The sequence below is a fragment of the Mus musculus genome, chromosome 2 (genome assembly GCF_000001635.26).
Source record: "Mus musculus strain C57BL/6J chromosome 2, GRCm38.p6 C57BL/6J".
Lineage (NCBI taxonomy): Eukaryota > Metazoa > Chordata > Mammalia > Rodentia > Muridae > Mus > Mus musculus.
This window is the reverse complement of record NC_000068.7, coordinates 170,751,435-170,767,123: the sequence shown is the minus strand read 5'-3', so window position 1 is coordinate 170,767,123 and position 15,689 is coordinate 170,751,435. Positions and strand designations below refer to the sequence as shown.

At 46.7% G+C, this 15,689-nt stretch overlaps 1 protein-coding gene across 2 annotated transcripts in view; it reads right to left on the bottom strand.

The window, feature by feature from the left end:
• Positions 1-15,689, bottom strand: part of Dok5 (docking protein 5) — a 147,969-nt gene that overhangs the window by 112,652 nt on the left and 19,628 nt on the right. The gene's annotated exons all lie outside the window — the stretch shown is intronic.

The window sequence follows — 15,689 nt, the reverse complement described above, 5'->3', positions numbered from 1 at the left end:
CGTACACATCTCTTTATGCTGTCCCTGTCTGCTCAGAGAGTGAGCAGTATGTAGGATCAGGAAGCAATGGGTTGTGTCAGAAGCTGCGCCCAGACAAGGAAGTCCTCAAGATCGCCTGCTCTGGAAAAACCCAACTGCCTAGAAGCAGTCCAGGCTATCCCCTGGGCTATCCTGGGTTTCTGGGAAGCTTGGATCTCCTTCAGAGATGCTCATCATGTTCAAGTTCAAGTTGCTGCACACACCTTTCATTGACTCTTCCGTTAATTCACCCTTCATTGTTCACGGGCAACCAATAGAACAAATGACTGTTCTTTAGTGAGGAATTTCACTTTCCGAACTGGATTAGTCGAGCAGGAACATGCTCCTACACATTTACAAATGGGTCTCTGAACTGAAATTGGTAGGAGACTTCCAAGGATAAGGTTTCAAAGGACAGTTGTGTTGTGGATGTGCTGTGTGAGCAGGAAAAGGGTCTCCTCAAAGATGTCTACACTCTTAACTAAAGTTCCCAGGAAAAGCCACTTCTGTGTTAAACATTCTGCACACAGACTGGTTCACATGAACTTTGTTACTGGGGAGAGTTGGAATGCTACCGGTCCACAGCCCAAAGTATTTTGGACCATATTGGTTCCTTAATGGCCATTCATCTTTCTCCCTTGTATCTGACCTAAATCTCTGTGAGCTCTCAGGGTTTGGAACATCTTAGTTTCATAGATGGCTAGGTTCCTTCTAGCCACCCCAAAGCTTAGATGTCATCAGACAGCATCAACAGTGGAATGTAGCCTCCAAGACAACCCCAGGCTATGGCCAATCACATCTGTCTCAGACTTATGCCTTGTGCTCAGTCTGCTGTGCCTTGCAGTGACGATGGGAAAAGATGCTTCACAGGTGGGGTTAGGTCAAAGGTGTTGGAGTGGAGAGTGCCTGGGGTTGTCTGGCCAGGTCCGCTGTCACCAGGAGCATTCTTAGAGAGAAGAGAGAAACAAGATGAGTAAAAAGATACATGACTGAAAAATCCAGATGAGGAGGATTGGCCAAGAGCCAGGGAGGAAAGATGGCTTCAAGCATCCCGAAAATGCAAGAAAATAAGTTTCCTGGGAATGCCTGGCTAGCTAGTCGGTTGTCACTTAAAGGCCCCTCCTTAGCAGATGATTCCAGTTGCACTTCTGTTTCGGTAACAAAAACCCTGACCAAAAACAATGTAGGGGAGAAAAGGGATTGTTTGGCTTACACATCTAGGGTGGGGTTTACCACTGAGAAAAGTCAAGGCAGGGACCCAAGCAGAAACCACAGAGGTAGGCGATTTGTGCCTAGGTCCATGCCTAGTGAGCTCTCTTATATAAGGCTAGGACCACCTGTGTAGGGATGGCACCACTCACAATAGGCCAACCTAGGCAAATTAATAATCAAGATGATCCTCCACAGACATGCCTGCAGGACCACCTTGACCTAGTCAATTCTTCAATTATCCATCAAGGATATTGTCTCAGACAACGAGGCTATGTCTAGGCTGTGTCAGGTTGACAATTAGAGCTAATGAGGACCTGAACATATGCATTCTTTGGAATTTTTCACAACGACAATGTTGCAGCGCTTACTCTATTTTAGAAGTATACATGAGATTTCCCTATGTAAGTTTTTTTTTTCTGGAACATTCTATAAAGGATGTTCTTTACAAAGAGAATGCACACGCCAAGCCATGATTGGTGATGTGGGCCTGAAATCCCAGCTCACAGGAGTCTAAGGCAGGATTACAAATTCTATGCCACCTTGGGCCACATAGTGGGACCTTATCTCTAAACAGATAAAAAAGAATACATAGCCCAAATGACTGCATTTCTAATGCTATATGCATTTATATAAATGCCTTACATCATCTGCAAATACATTAAGTTAACCAAGAGCAAACATTACCACAGGGGCTGAAGGAGTCGAGGACACAGAAGCCTAATGGTATTCCAGAGAGATGGTAACCTTGTCGTTGATTATATTGCTTTAACCTCCACAGAGAGAACAAGCCACACATTAATTGCAGATGAAGGTTAGTCATGAAATATCAGAGCAGCATATGTTCCCAGTGGGAGTGAGGAGACTTCAAGGGGCAGAGCACAGGGAAGAGTCAGAGAAAAAGACACCATGAGCTGGACCAGTGGCACATTCCCAAGAGAGGCACCAAAGAGCATCTCAGGAGAGTACGGTTTCCCTCCAAGACAGCAGCTGGCTTTCCGTGAGTCATGCTATGCCTGGGACACGCCCAGAACTACTGGGATCAGCCAGGCCTGGAAAGCTACTTCATAAAAAGAATAAAATGTAGAGTGCTAAGTTTCATTGCCCTTCTCTTGCCAGAAGAGATTTAATCACCTTGAAAGGAACACTTCCAGGGTGGGGTCTTCTTGCCTGCATCCCATGAACACATACTCTGCCTCAGGGATGCAAACTGACAATGCTTTTATATGGATAAAGCCTAGTAGGGCACCATAGTCACACTGGCTTCCTTGGCTTAAGTCACACTTCCTGATTAACAGCTTTTTTATGAGTCATGCCACACACACATTCACATATACACACATGCTTGCACAAATGCATGCATGTACACACACATATACACACACATGCACATACACTTACACATATACATGCACACCCCCCACAAATGTACACACATGTGTACACACACATGCACACACACTCTCACATGCACACACAATTACACACACATACACTCCCAGACCAACATACACAAATGCACATACACATGCATGTACACACACACAAATGCACACACATGCATTCATAGACATGCATGCATACACATGTGTGCACACACACAAACCTACACATGCACACATGCGCACACACATGCACACACAGACCCACATGCATAAATGCACTCACACACTCACACACATACATTCATATGCACTTACACACCCATGTACACATATGTACACATGCACACACATTTGCACACATTCACTTACACTCATGCACACACACACACACACACACACACATACAAACACACTGGAAAGGCAGACAGAAACGAACCGCCCTCTGTCCTTGAGTGTGGGAGGGTATCCTGAGTGTAGCAGCCTTTGCCCAGGGTACCCGCTCTGCCCCATGGAGCTCTGCCCAGCTCAGTGTCAGACCCCTGAGCAGGTAACTTATGAACCTGGGCTGACTTTGAAGACAGGCAGAAACTGAGCAGGTTTTCAACTGGATCTGTGGCCTTCTTCTCCCAGTTAAAAGAAGCAGATGTTAAAATAAGGCAAACAAGATGAGTGTTATGCCTCATGCCTTTAATCCCAGTCCTCCGGAGGCTGAGGCAGGGGGACTGCACTGAATTCAAGGACAAAACTAGAGCAGCTTATATAGTGAGTTCCAGACCAACCCTGGGTAACAGAATAAGATTCTATCTCATAAAAAAATAAAAAGAAATAAAGAAAAACAAATCAGTAATAATCCCAAATTCAGAGCTTGAAATCATATCTATAGAACATTGTGTGGCCCGTGACTCTAAGAAAGTGGGAGAGGCAGGACAGATGGCTCAGCAGTTGAGGCCATTGTCGCTCTTGCAGGGGATCCTAGTTTATTTCCTGATCCTCAGATAGTGGCTCACAGTCATCCAGAACTACAGTACTGGGCATTCGGGGCTCTCTTTGACCTCCCTGGGCAACAGGCCTGTGGTACACATGCACTCAGTTAGGCCTGCATGCATGAACCTGAAATAAAATAACCAATTCTTTTTTTCTTCTTCTTCTTCTTCTTCAAGACAAGGTTTCTCTGTATAGCCCTGGCTGTCCTGGAACTCACTTTGGAGACCAGGCTGGTCTCAAACTCAGAAATCTGCCTGCCTCTGCCTCCCAAGTGCTGGGATTAAAGGCGTATGCCACCACTGCACAACAAAATAACCAATTCTTTAAGGAGAGAAGGAAGGAAGGAAGGAAGGAAGGGAGGGAGGAAGAGGGGAGAGGGAGGAAAGGAAGCAAGAGAAGACAAGAAGGAAAGAAAAGAAAGAGAAGAGATGGGGTAAAGAGGGAGAGAATGATGGAAGCAAAGAGGAAGGAAGGAAGGAAGGAAGGAAGGAAGGAAGGAAAAGGGAAAGAAGATAGGAAGGTAGGAAGGAGGAAGGAAGAAAGAAGCAAGGAAGAGGAACGGAAAGAGAAAGGAGGAAGGAAGGAAGAGGGAAGGAGAGAGGAAGGAGGAAGGAAGGAAGGAAGGAAGGAAGGAAGGAAGGAAGGAAGGAAGGAAGGAAGAAGGAGAGAAGAAGGGAAGGTTTTGTTTTTCAGCTCACTTCAAACACTGAGCAGAGCCAAGATTAACACAGTTCAGCGTTCCTGGACTGCAGTCCCCCTTGCCTCTGACAGGGACCACATATCAGCAGTCCTTTATAACAGCAGTTTGGGGTGACCTCTGGTCCCGGAGAGACAGTTGTTCTTTCATTTCTCCAGGAGCCTTGTCTTCCATGCTCTTTCCCAACTCCCCTTCAGTAGCAAAAGAAAATGTAAAACTTCTCTCAGAAAGTCACATCACTATGGTTGCCAGGCAATGCTCCCTATATTTTAAAATAACTTCAAATTCTTTGGCAAAGAAAAAGGAATATGTAAGACTCCACCAGTGTTTGATTTTTTTAAAGGTATACCTGAACCCAAGTTAGCATGAAAAGGTTTGGCTGCCATTTCTGAAATCCCTGGGATTCCTACTCTGTAAGTGGAAGTTGGACCACCGTCTCTCAGAAATGCTCACCTTCTCTGACAATGGAAGAGGTGAATGCTCATGCTAGCACAGAGTTATCCAGTATAATGAAGGAGGAGAGCAATGTCACGTTAACATCAGTCAAAACAGAAGACGTAACTTGGGGAACTGCCACCAGGATGCTTGCATTCCAAGTCAGGTGTCCCACACCTGCAGGTCCCGGCTTTCGAGGGCCAGAACAATCCTCTCACACAGCCAGCACCCACAGTCCTGCCACCACCATGTCCTGTCACACTGTCCTCAGTGAAGAGCAAGTGGGAAGGGCTGGCGGCCACTGAGTAAGGGATCCTAATAGCAAAGCTTGGGGTGGGGTCACAGTGCGGTCACTTAACCCCTGCTCCTCTGCCCTGGTTTGAAAAAAAAAATCATTTTTTTTAATATTAAGGTTTTGGTCTAAAACGGGGTGAGTTCTTGATACCCAGAAAAATTTCCCATGTTTCTTCAAAACGTTACTATGCCTCAAGTCCATTTTCTTTGTAATATTCTTAAGAAGACAAGGGGTGATTTAGTCACTTTCACCTATTTAAAGTCCCTCCACATGTCTGGAGACTATTAATTAATGTTCAGTCCACTCCTCTCCAACCTCAGGAGTCTCTTCCTGTTTCCTTCTTCCTCTGACAATTTTATTATTTTTTTTTTTTGGTCCTAACCCTGTGCAACTCATCTCTGAATGAGCATCAACTGCTCCACAATCCACTGGAGGAAGAAACCAGATGCGGTTAGACGGTCCCCTCCCTGTGGATATTTGGGGTTATTTAACCACCACCCACCCCTGGAACATTAAGAAAACTTTTATATCAAATTTCACATTAAAAAAAAATCAGATGTCCATCCACCTTTGCTTTCCAAAAGTGGAAAAACCGACAAGGCTGAGCATAGCCAAGTGCCACTGCGAGCGAGAAGCAGCTGTTTCCGTGCCACAGTGTAAGACTCCATTGCGAGGCCATTCCTTCCGTGCCACAGCGTAAGACTCCATTGCGAGGTCATCCCTAGCCAGGCCTCTTCCGACATTTGTAGTAATTAATCGCCCTGTGATGGTTGAGCGTTTCAGTATCTAGAATAAAGTCTTCAACAACCTCATCTCATTGCTGAGCAACAACCACGTATCGACCACGTAGACTTAGTAACCCATCTGTTTCTATGCCACTCCCAGCAGCCCTACTGGTTACGGATCGCGTTCCTTCCTACTTTGTGGAAGGGAGGTTCTGAGACTAAGAAACCCAACTAGGAATTTCAGCACAGGTTCTCCAAAACTAACGCGCCACTTTCCTCCACACTGAACGCATTCTCCAACCGGAATAAAGGGTTCGCCAATAACGCAACCTAAGGCACTGCCGTCAGAAGCAACGAGCTCATCCCCACCTCGAGGTGAGCGGTCCACAGCCTGATGAATCATGGGGAGCGCTGGGACTGACTCTGCTGTGGGCTGGAGATAGTGACCAGTCCGGAGATTGACAACTCTCCATCCGTGAAGCAGTTTTGCAGCATTCCGGATGCTTCAGAGTGGGCTTGTTTGCTTAGCTTATAACTCCATCTAATTTTACTTATCCATGTGCCATGAATTCATTATAAAAAGTAAACTGAGACCTTGCTCAAGAATAGGAGCTGTGAGCTGGAAATTCCCTGTGATAGCTTAGCCTCAGACTCCTCATTTGTAACAGAAATGGTGTTGTGAGCTTTGCCAACACCTTCGTGGCAAGAGATAACATGAAAGGACTAACACAGAGCATTGGAGCGCAATGCTTGCACACACTCTGAAGGTCAGTTACCCACCCTTTGTGTTACTTCACTTGCTAGGAATTGTGTGTAGGTAAACATAGCAGAAATGTAATTAATGTGACTTATTAGTTCACAGCTCCAGGATGCTCCCTCCCCTTCTGGGTATATCCTCTTGCTATATACCCGGAGATACGGCAAAGACATTGCCAGCTGTTACAATTGGATGTTAAATGTCCTCAACACACACGTGATAGCCAGCTGACAGGGCTGATTGTGAAGGCTGTGGAACTAGTTTGTAGAAGAGAGCTGTTGCTGGTCTAGTTGGAGAAAAAAATGACAAGTCGTCTTTTTGTTTTGTTTTGTTTTGTTTTGTTTTTGTTTTTGTTGTTTTTTGTTTTTTTGTTTTTCCAGGCAGGGTTTCTCTGTATAGCCCTGGCTGTCCTGAAACTCACTCTGTAGACCAGGCTGGCCTCAAACTCAGAAGTCCACCTGCCTCTGCCTCCCAAGTGCTGGGATTAAAGGCGTGTGTCACCACTGCTTGGCTCTAATGATAAGTCTTAATAGTCGGGAACAGTCCTTAAAGCAATGGTCTCCTTCCCCAGCAACGGTCACCTATGGGTAGCTGCTCAGCTAGAGGTGGGAGTTGTGTACCCTCCTCTCTGTGCTGACACGGGTGAGCCACCGGTCTCCTTCATTCTTTTTGGCTGTATCCATTGGGCAGAGGAAGTATGTGTTGCAGAAACATGAATGAGTTAAATGCATTAGTAAGGCAACATCAATGATGTGTGTGCAACGCCCATTACGCATCAAACACCACCGCAGTCACTTAATACGGCAGTTCTAAGGTGGCCTACCAGGATCCCATTTCAAACACGAGTCAGCATGAGCGTCCAGGAATTAGGCCCTTTGGTCAAGGACATGGAGCCAAGAGGTCATCATTTCAATACTGCTAACCTGAAGGGAGAAGTGTGGGAACTTCCTCCGGCTGGGAGGAGGTGCTACCAGCTCCAACAGTCAAGGCAGGGATTAAGGACACAGCAGATGTGAGTGTTCAGCTCAGCTCTGCACTGTAGAAAAAAAAAATCCTACTCAGAGAGACTGTCACTGATGGCTGCCTTTGGGTCGAAGAGTGCTGGCTTTGTCTTTGGACACAGATGCTGTACATGGAAGAAGTGAATATATTCTAAGCTATTCTTTAGCTATCGGACTATTAAAGCAGGGAGTCCCAAGAGATTGGAGTTTCCTCAGAAAATCCCATCCCAGAAAAGAAAAGCCTGGGCCAGCCAGAGCAGAACCCTTTATAATGACGGGAATGCACCTAGACCAGAACTCCTTAGATCTCTGTCTCTCGTCTGTCTGTCTGTGTGTCTGTCTGTGTCTCTCTCTGTCTCTCATCTGTCTGTCTGTCTGTCTGTGTCTCTCTCTGTCTCTCTCTGTCTCTCGCCTGTCTGTCTGTCTGTCTGTCTGTGTCTCTCTCTGTCTCTCTCTGTCTCTGTCTCTCTCTCTGTCTCTCTGTCTCTCTGTCTCTCTGTCTCTCTCTGTCTCTCTCTGTCTGTCTCTCTCTCTCTCTCTCTCTCTCTCTCTGTCTCTCTGTTCTTTTTAGGTTTATTTATTTTCATTTTGTGTGTATAAATGTTTTGCCTGAATGCATGCATGTGTGCCCTGTGCGTGCCTGTTGGATCCCCTGAAACCGGGGTTGCGGATTGCCGTGAGCTACCTGGAAGTCAAACCCAAGTCTTCTTTGAGACCAGTACGTGCCCCCCAGCTGTTGAACCAGGTCCTGGCTCTTCTCTATGTATCTTTAAACGTCGCTTTACAATCCCAAAGATGGATGGGACAGGGTCACTGCATCTCTTTGTCCCTGTCCCCCATGTGGCCACACTGAATAAATCTTTTCTCTGCTTTTTACTCTATATTCAGCTGTTTCAACTGGGTCCTCCAGGGCAGGTAGCTGAGCGCGGCTTTTTGGAGTATAGATTGTAACCACAAATCTGGTTACCATGCTACTCTGTCCTTGTCACCATGGATAGAAATGTCGATCCAGTTTGGCTGAGCCTACTGACCCATTCCCATTTGAACAGTTGTACTCTCTCAACTCCAGAGGCCCAGCTATAGAACCAAGTCACCACGTTTGGAGACATGCTATGCCCCTAAGTGGGGGAGCGATTCTAGCCCAATGAGCACATAAATCCAGGCAGCCTTCCAATCCCATGCAATACCCCCAGGGTGACGTAAGGGTGAGCGAGCCAAGAACAGAGAGGATAGATGGGCTACAGATCTGAGATTAAGACATGCACTCTGGAACCAGGCCAGGCGGGTGCCATGTAAGCCCCCTGTGAAAGCTCTCCAACATTTCTCTCCTTACATCATATTTTCCTCTCTTTCCAGTTAGTCACTACTATACACCAGGGTTTTAGACTCAGACAAAGTTCAGACTTTACAACTTTGGCCGATTCAATGAGATTAGCCACAAATCACGCATAACTGTCACCTGAAATTCAACATGAAATGGCATAGTCTCCTTTTGAATCTAGTAAACTAATGTGTACAAGCACATGGTTGTACATTGGCACTGTACTGTGTGTGTGTGTGTGTGTGTGTGTGTGTGTGTGTGTGTGTGTAGGTGGGCTGCTGGAGAAATGGCTCAGCAGTTAAGAGCACTGGCTGCTCTTCTAGAGAACCCCCAGTTCAATTCTCAGCATCTACATGGCAGCTCACAACCATCTGTAACTCCAGTTCCAGGGGACCCAATGCCCTCTTCTGGCCTCCACAGATACCGGACACCATGTTGTGCAAGAAGACACTCATACACACACAACGAAAGGCAAATCTTTTAGATATACGTCACTTGGCATGCATGTATTACAGGATCAGGTAGAAAGCGTGGCTTGACTCCTGAGCGTCTGAGCATGGGCTAATAGGTACCTAGTCCATCTCCCCCTCCTTGTTAGACTCCCCCCACCCCCCACTCCCAAACACACTAGCTCTCTTTGTCTAGGAAGGAAAACTAACAGACCCTCCCATGGGGAAAACCAAATCTCTCTGTTTGTCAAGGCAGAGTCTTTCCCAAAGAGTGCAAACAAAGGAAAATACACGCCAGTCACGTTAAAAGCGTCCGCACTGCTGCCCAGACCATTCCCAGGGATGCTTTCAGATCTCTGCCTAAGTGGACAGTTCTCAATAGATTGGCTCCAGGCAGTGTTTGTCTGCCAGAGAGGAGGCGGCTGGGGTCAGGGAAAGTTGGCAAGCAGTCTGTCCTGAAGGAAATTTCTCTCTGTGATTACAGCTTGGTCCTTAGCAGCATATGCTTCCAAGTTACAGAATCCAATCAGGGAGAATGGAGAGGGCCGAGCGGAGACTGTGCTAGTCCGTGATGAATGTCTGTGTCTCACCTCAACATCATTCATTTGTTCTCACTCCGAGTGCGTGAAAGGCAGGAAGGATGGGGAAAGGAAGGAGAGGAGCTTAGCAAAGCACTGGACACCCTCTCCTGCTTAAGCTTCCTCATTCACTCCTATCACATGCAGAATGTATGGGTGTCTTCCCAACAGCCTTTCTCAGAATCCCGAGACAGCTCAGGCAACCCTCACCTCCCTCAGCATGCACGAGTGTGCTCTCTCTCTCTCTCTCTCTCTCTCTCTCTCTCTCTCTCTCTCTCTCACACACACACACACACACACACACACACACAACTCTCAGGCTTCAGCCACGTTTCTGTGGATCTCCACCCTGACTTGAAGCCATCTGCTCTGCCCAGAAGAGTCATTTCCATAACGGAGCTCAGTGAAATGACAAAAATCAATTAACTTTTTGTTGTGTGTGTGCGCACATGCATGTGCGATAGTGTGCTTGGCAGAAATACAAATTTTAAAGAAAAGATGGCTCCGTTGGCAAGCATGAGGACCTGACTTCCATTCATGCCATGTCAAAAGAGCCAGGTGTAGTGTCATAAACAGGCCAGCGATCCCAGCAGCAGAAAAGTAGAGACAGGTGGATCACTGGAAGGAGCCTGGCCTGGTCAGCTAGCTCCAGGCCAATGAGAAATCTGTCTCAGAAACCCCGATGGTTGTTAACACCTGATGTTGACCTCTGGCCTGTACACACACACACACACACACACACACACACCCTACACACACAAACACATACATACACACATACCTACACACAGGCACACATACATTCATACATACATACATACACAAACATACACACACATATATACACATATACCTACACACACATACATACACATAACATACAAAGCAAGTATTAGCAAAATATAGCCTGCAATGGGTGAATTGATGATAAAATGCATATACGCTAAATAAAAATATACATATTGGAAATTGTTTTGATCAACGGAAGGAACTAAGTTATCAGAGAGACTGAGGGGCAAACACCCTGTTACATACAACTCTATCTCCAGCCTGCTTTGCCTGGATGGCTCTGACTTATCACACCCCTTCCCTAGGATGTCCTTGGCCATCCAAAGCTGGCCCCAGCACATGTCTTACAGCTTTCTGCCTTCAGTCTGCTCTTTCATGTCCCATCTGCACAGCAGTCCCTGGGAGTGTAATCAGATCCCGTCTTCACAATCCTCCACTGGGTCTCAGCACACTTTGAATGCTTCACATTCTTTGAGGACCCAGCCATGAGAGCTTTGGAAGGCACAAGACTGTCTTCTTGACCTTGCATTTGTCTTGTTGCTGTGACCTCAGATGACCTCAAAAAGCACACTCCCTGACACCAAGTTCTTTGTCTTTGCTTTAGGATCTACTGGGAAAGAGACCCCCACCGCCCCCCCAAAAAAATCTTTATACAAGCTGCAGCCTTCTTGACAGTTAGACTCTCCCTGACCTCCCCACTTAGACCCCGAGTCCCTTGAGACCTGTAATGCTCAATGCACCAACCACCTGTCACACAGATCTTTACTTGGTGAGCACCCCCAGCAATACAAATTGAGCCGTTAATAAAAGACTCGTGAGATTTCTGAAGACAGAGAGGAAAAAAAAGAGCGTAAATGCTTTATGAGTCATTTTTACAATTCTCACATGCTCAAATGAAAATATTTTGGCTGCACTCGATTGAAAAATGTTATTAAAGCTAATTTCACTGATTTCATGTTGCTTCTAGGAATGCGAACCTGCACCTGTGGCTCCGGTGTGTGCTTCGTGTTATCCCTCTCCTGGCCATTCCTGCTTTATACTGCGGGCATCTTCATCGTCTATAATTCTCAGTTCTGCCTCCATCTTTATTTACTTCCATCTGCTCCTCCTTCCGGCCCTGCGATGCTACGGGAAATGGGATCTTTTTCTATGGTGTATACACTACATCGTCAGTGCTACTGAAGTTCTGGCCTGTGGTGTGTAGCCAGCAAATGTTTGCGAAGCCAATAAATGGTGTTATAGACTCTTTTATACTGAGAGCTAATGTCTACTGAATGCCAAACCACGCTATGCAAATAAAATTGATGCCTCTGCTTTATAGACAAAGACAAGAACAGAGAGAGATTAAGGGACTGGGGAGACAGTTTAGAGGGTAAAGCATTTGCTATATAGCAGGGGAACCCTGAGGAACTACGTAAAACTGGATGAAGTAGGTGGTGTGTGTGTCTTGAGTTCAGTGATCCTGCAGGGGGAAGAGAGACAAAGACAGAAGCATTCCTGGATGCTCATGGACCCTCGAGCCAGTGGGGAACAGGAAACCCTTCCTCCAACAATGTGGGAGGCAAAGACTGACAGTCCAGGCTGTCCTCTGACTCTACACACCCTCATACACACACACACACACACACACACACACAGAGAGAGAGAGAGAGAGAGAGAGAGAGAGAGAGAGATGCTTGAACACATACGAATGCACACACTCACAATCACACACAAGAATATATAAAGATTAGATCATCTTTAAATGACAAATATCAAAAGAAAAGTAACCGTCTGGACCTTGGCAGCCCATGATCCACTGAAACCACACGGTCAGTCATTTACCGTTCACCCTAGGAAGTCCTGGGCAGGAACACAATCGCTGTGTCATCTCTAGTACTGCGGCATAGTAGGTCTTACAAAACACTGACTGAAGAAGTCCCTGGCATTAACACTCATCATGATAATCAAGGCAGCTAAAGTTTACTATGCACTGGCTACAAAGAAGGCATTGCTGTTCCTAGCAGGCTCATTACCAACTAGATGCTTAACAGGGTTCTCTAAATCAATGTGATGTGTTTGTGTGTGAAGAGGGATTGTACCCTCTTCCCTCAGAGACCCCTTTGCCTCCATTCCCTCATCTCAGCGAATGGTCCTCTCTTTCCTCCCATTGACCAAATTGAAGACCCCACATCATCCCTGACTTGCCTCTCTCCCTCAAAGCCCTCTTTACCTGCCAGGAAAGCCACCTGTTTACTTTACCTTCTATGTCATACCTGGCTCGTGCTGGCCACCTCCACCACCATGACCTCCCCCAAGCAGTCACAAGTGCTACAGTGGCCATGGCAGGGGCTCCCACCCCACACCCCTACTCAGACCTTCTGAGAGCAAAGATATGTGTCTTTAAAGTGGTGTCTTAAAATGTAATCTGAGGTATGTGAGTTGTCCACTCTGAGACTGCCAGTGTCCTGTCTCTCACACAGAACAAAATTCAATGTCCTCTCAGTGGCTGAGGAAATCCTACCCCCAGAGATAGTCTCTTCGGAGGCTGCCACCTAACGCTCTGCTTCAGGTAGCCCCACCAGCTGTTTCTTTAGCACTCCAGACACCCTGGCCTCAGCTCCATGTCTAAACCACTCTTTACTTTCCCACAAGTTTCCATTTCTCTACTTCTTTGAAACATTGTATCAATCTTACTCTTTTACTAAGGGAGAGTCCTTCATCACTCCTATCTAAATCCCTCCTCACCCCCTATGTGAATGTATGGGTGCTTATGCACGCATGTGTGAGAGTGTGCAGCGCACGCACACACACACACACACACACACACACACACACACACACACACACACACACCTCTTTCCCTCTTCAGTTTTTACTCCCATCCTAGAATGCTTCTCTATAAAACACTGACCGAAAACCCCTTGGAAAGGAAAGGGTTTGCTTAGCTCACAGGTTAAACTCCATCAGCAAAGGAAGTCCAGGAAGGCGCCAGCTGAAGCAGGAGCTTGAATTGCACCCCTGGAAGGCACTGCTCCCTGGCTTGCTCCCTCTGGCTAGCTCAGTGGGGTTCTCTATACAATCTAGGACCACCTGCCGTGAATGTCACTGCCCACAGTGAGCTAAGCCCTCTCCCATCTATTAGAGAGTCAAGAAAACACCCTGCAGGCCAATCTGATAGAGGCAATTCTTCAACTGAGTGTCTGTCTGTCCTTCTTCCTGCCAACATCAAGAGCACACCCAAGACCAGCCACCCCATATCCACTCCACTCAAAGGCCTGAAATACTTCAATGTTTCCTGTGCCTCTGTGATCCACTCTAGGGGCTGTGCACTTTCTAAACCAAGGGATTCCACCAGTGTTTCTGTCTGCCTTTCTCTACCCAGTGTCTCGTAGCCAAGAAACACATGTGGCCTCAGTTTACCTGTTTTAGTTCACCTAATCCAGAATCAACCAATTTTCTCCGTTCTGCAAGGCAAAGGGTGCTTGCCAGGCATATTTAGCTCAGAGGCAGCTCCTAGACTCCGCAAGAATAATATCCCATCAGGAGACGATCTCGGTGGCTTATCTCAAATCAGACTGCTGATAAATTGCAGCGCCAACTCTGACCACACTGCCAGATGTGGGGGTAGCACAAATTCAAGGGTTCGGAGGACTCAGAGATGCCACGTGTGGTGCAGGGGAAATGTGAAAAAGAAGAATCTGGCAAATTTCCTCCACAAACAGATCCCAGAAACTCAGAACTGTGACATCCGCACAGCAGCCCCTCAGAGTCCTTTCATAGATAAGAGAGAGCAACAACCTTTCAGAGATACGAGCCAAGCCACAGTTTTTCGTCCCATCCATTTGTTCAAAGCCCACAAGTCTTTGCTGCAGACAGCCTTTGCCTTTGGTGTGTGGCCAGCTGAGTCTTCAGTCAAGTGGGTCTGGAGAGGAACACACACATTCCGGGGCTGTAATCTTCCCTCTTCTGCTAACATCTTATTCTCTGCCTTCGCCTTCCTTCACTAAAAACATGAAAGGGCACAGGAAACCACTCAAAACACTATACAGTCTCATCTCTACCATGCAAGGAGGCAGCGACTCCGGAAAGCCTCACAGTGAGTGCCAGCCCTGGGGTTGAGCCAAGGAGAACGTTCCCTCTACTTGGTAATAGTAATTTAAGAGCCCCTGTCCCCAAACCTTGCCAATATCCGCTTTCAGTAGTGGGAACCTTGAGTTTGGAACCTTCACTAAGCAATGCTTCTAAGTGGAATCTAATCATACAGTTGGGTTTTCACTGTACTTGTATAGTTATCTACTGTGAAAGATTTGTTTTATGTCAACTCAGTAAAAGGCGGAACTTCACCTCTGGAAGGAATGTCTTTCCTGCATGGGTCTTAGAATCCCATATAATGCAGGAGGTGGAAGAAAGCAGCCATACCGTTTGCACCAGTGGAGAGGTCCCTGCAATGCACACCACAGCTGCTATTTGCAGCATTATCTGCTGTGGTGGTTTGCCGGGTTGACTTAGAGCTGCACCTGCTCCAATGCCCACCACATTGCCATCAACCCCTAGGAAAGCTGAGCCAGGTGCCTCTTACAGTCCACACTGACAAGCCTCCTCCCTCCAAAGGAGATCACATTGCTGAAGTTGTTGGGTTGGAGGCTCTGAGAAATGGGCTCTCCCAGCCACCCACATAGGTTCCAGCTTGTCACCAATCCTTCCTCTAGAAGTCTTTCTGAAGTCCAGTGTTGGACCTAACACTAAGCATGTCTCGACTCTAAGCTGATGCTCACGTCTCCCCATTGGCACAAATAAGAGCAAAACATTTAAATGAAAGAAAAATCAGCCCGTAGAGTCGCCCACATGGAGCTGACGTGGGAATTACTGACAACTGGGAGAAAGGTACTGTTTCTCCATTATCTGCAGAGAATCAGGCAAAATAATTAGAGCCAATCAATGCTCAACTCCCATGGCTAGACCATCTATATGTGTGCATGTGTGTGAGTGTGTGTATATGTGTGTGTACATGTGTATGAGTGTATATGGATGTGTGCGTATGTGAGTGTACATGTGTGTGAGTAT